This window comes from Leptodactylus fuscus, chromosome 5 (assembly GCF_031893055.1).
Source record: "Leptodactylus fuscus isolate aLepFus1 chromosome 5, aLepFus1.hap2, whole genome shotgun sequence".
NCBI lineage: Eukaryota > Metazoa > Chordata > Amphibia > Anura > Leptodactylidae > Leptodactylus > Leptodactylus fuscus.
The window spans coordinates 215260285-215263769 of record NC_134269.1 but is presented as its reverse complement, the minus strand read 5'-3'; positions in this window follow the sequence as shown (position 1 = coordinate 215263769).

The following is a 3485-nucleotide window of genomic DNA, read 5'->3' as shown; positions in this document are numbered from 1 at the left end:
TGCCAAGTAGTCAGTGGATTAAGCTAAGTCCATGCATTTCAGGGGTGCAAGCTCAAGATTAGCATGCAAACCCTGTAGATCTTCTGGGGTGTGGAGAGTCTGAACGAGAACTCCCAATAGTATAGGAGATTAGGAGCCCTTAGGAGAATCAGTAAAGGGTTCACGCTGTTGGAGGATCAGCCATAGAAGATCTCGATACAGTAATAAATGGGCTCCAGGAAATCCATGGGTTGGTGTTGACGAGCTTAAAGGGGTTGTCCAGGACATACTCAGGATATGTTCACCTGTCCCCAGTGTCTGCACCACTGGATTGGACAGGGATGGGGAACACCGGAGCACCAGGTACAGTGAATATGGGTTGTTTTGGGGTTATTTAACACCTTGCCTGGCCTTCTATATCCTGGACATCCCCTTTAATTATGATTTCTTCCTTAATTCACATATCACAAGGATGACCAGGGGGGTTTTGGAAGTTGAGGACCAGTAAGTTCTCTCCATCTTAAAGGGGTCAGCTAGGGAAAAAAAAGCCGACATCTATACTCACCTCTCAACTCAGCTTTGTGCCCGGGTCAATCACCACCAATCTCTACTTGTATACAGAGAGTCTGCAGCGGTGACGTGACGTCAGGGGACTACGGCAGCCATCACTTGTCTCAGGGCGTTCACACCACTGTATGTTGTTCATTGCTCTTTTTGGTGCAGGATGGAGATTTACGAGCTAGTTCTCTCGGCATCTAATTACCACAGACAGCTCCAAAATCTTTTAGCAAGCTTTCCAAGAAGAGCGTGCACTGTGGTGTAAAAGCTTCAATACCTTGGTCCATCAAGCATTGCCCCATACAAAGGCCAGAGGGATAAGTCAGTCCTGTGCACAATCTGTTTCACCCAGATAATGTGGATCTTAGGCCCTGGGCTTGTCCCCAATCCGGACCCCCTTCCCTACCACCACCCTGCTATAGCCTCTCAATAGATGACACTACCTTTTTGGGTTTGTGTTGACAACAACATCTTCCCACTCCCATTGCAAGAATGTCTATACTGCAATCCACTAGAGATGAGCGACTAGTATTCGATCGAATACCTCGCTCCCATAGGAATGCGTGTAAGTGGCCGAACACCAAGGGGTTAAGCGCATCAAATATTCACTGCGCTTAACCCCTTAGTGTTCGGCCGCTTACACGCATTCCTATGGGAGCCAGGTATTCGATCGAATACTACTCGCTCATCCCTACTTATAACCCAAGTCTAGGATGTAATACGTTCCTACAAGTTCTGGTCCTGTGGTGGATAGTAGACATGAGTGAATAGTATTCGATCGAATACCTCGCTCCCATAGGAATGCGTGTAAGCGGCCAAACAAGGGGTTAAGCACAGTGAATATTTGATGCGCTTTGGTGTTCGGCCGCTTACACGCATTCCTATGGGTGCGAGGTATTCAATCGTAAACTACTCGCTCATCACTACTTATAAGATGACGGTTTGCAATAACAGACATACCAGAGGAGCGGACTAGTCCCCTATACTCAGCGACTCAGAGGCGACGTCTGCGTTGGTTCCAGACATTCCCATCTCTTTTTGTTCTCTATCCAGCCCAGACCACTATATTTCTTGATGACTGAAGACGATCCTGCGAAGAAATATGTTAGCTCCGCCTCCTAGACTTCTCAGGACAGATATCAATGAATAAATGACAGGCTATACTGAATCTTCTCCCATAAACCTATATATCAATCCCCTCAGTTCCTCCTGCTCTATAACATGCCACCCGCAGATTACATAGAAGTTTCTGTGTGACAGCTTCCCTTTAAAGGGATCCTATCTTTTAAGCACAATTTTTTCTCCCTAACATGTCGGAATAGCCTTAAGAAAGGCTGTTTGTCTCCTACCTTTCCTTTTCTTCTCCACGCTGCCGTTCGCCTGCAATCCCGGTTTTTCCCAGTATGTAAATGAGCTGTCTCACAGCACTGGGGGCGTCCCCAATGCTGCCAGAGAACTCTCTCTTCACCACGTCTTCTTCCGGCGGCGTCTTCTTCCTTCTAGGCCTCGGGCAAGCCGACTGCGCATGCCCACGGCCACAAGAAAAATGGCCGCTTCCACAGTATTGTAAGCGGCCATTTTCTCGTGGCTGGCGGGCATGCGCAGTCAGCTTGCCCTAGAAGTCAGAAGAAGACACTGTGAAGACCTTGTCACAGAAGAAGATGGAGGCGGCGCTGGAGAGCTCTCTGCCAGCATTGGGGACACCCCCAGTGCTGTTTGAGTGTCGGGGCCCGCCTCCAGTGCTGCGAGAGAGCTCATTTACAAACCGAGAAAAACCAGGATTGTAGGTGAACGGCGGCGCGGAGAAGAAGAGGAAAGATAGGAGACGAATAGCCTTTCTTAAGGCTATTCCGACATGTTAGGGAGAAAAAATTGTGTTTTACCACTTCTGGACCGCCCATAGACTATATACGTTCGGGAAGTGGTTGCCTTGTTCTGACAGGATGTACCAGTACGTCCAGTCAGAATACAGTAGCTGCACAGAGATCGTGCAGCTACTGAAGCTGGGAGCCGGCTGTAACTTCAGCCGGAGCTTCCACAGAGATGGCAGGGAAGATTTATTACCTCCCCTGCCATCTCGATCACTATGTATACAGCACTTAATGAGCACTGTATACACAGCTATGGACGCTGCTATAATTCAGCCACCCTCTGACCCGTCGGGCACGTGATCCGCTGGGAGCAGCGTCTTGCAAGAGCTGTTGGGTCCTACAGGACCCAGATCAGCTCAGTAAGCTGTATATACAGTGTGCAGGAGGCTGGATTCCTCCTGCAACTGAGGCTAAATGTAACAGCCCCAGTTATAGGAGAAATCAGCCTCCAATACAAAAAAAAAGTGATCAGATGCCCCCAAAGGTCTATTATCACCTTATGGGGAAACAATCTGAAAAAATAAATAAATAAAATAAAAATCTAATAAAAAAAAGTTGTTTTTTTTTAAAAAAAAGTAAATAAAATTCAATTAAATAATACGCTAATAAAACTCCGTTATTAAAGGTTATAGTCCCACCCCCGACGACACCATACAAAATAAAAATTACCGTAACGGAGAGGAAAAACTATATTATAAAAGTTTTTCAGTGACATTTTGTTTTATCAAATAAAAAATAATAATAAATTGAAAACCAGACACAATTTCCCTCCTATTATGTTTATATTTTCCAAGATATAAAAAAAAAAATTAAAACACATTTGAAAATAAAAACAACATAAAAATAAAGCCCCATGTGTCCCCGAAAAAAGACGCAAAAATTAGTTGACTGAGATGTACGAGAAAAATGTTACAACCCCCAAAACCGCACATACAAAATAAACCTAAAATGTGTCTGGTCCTGGACCACAAATTGGACCGATACTGAAGTGGTTAAAAGATAGAATCCCTTTAAGACATCAAATTTTTTTTTTTTTATAAAACAAGACATAAGACACATATTAAAATTTTTTTTATG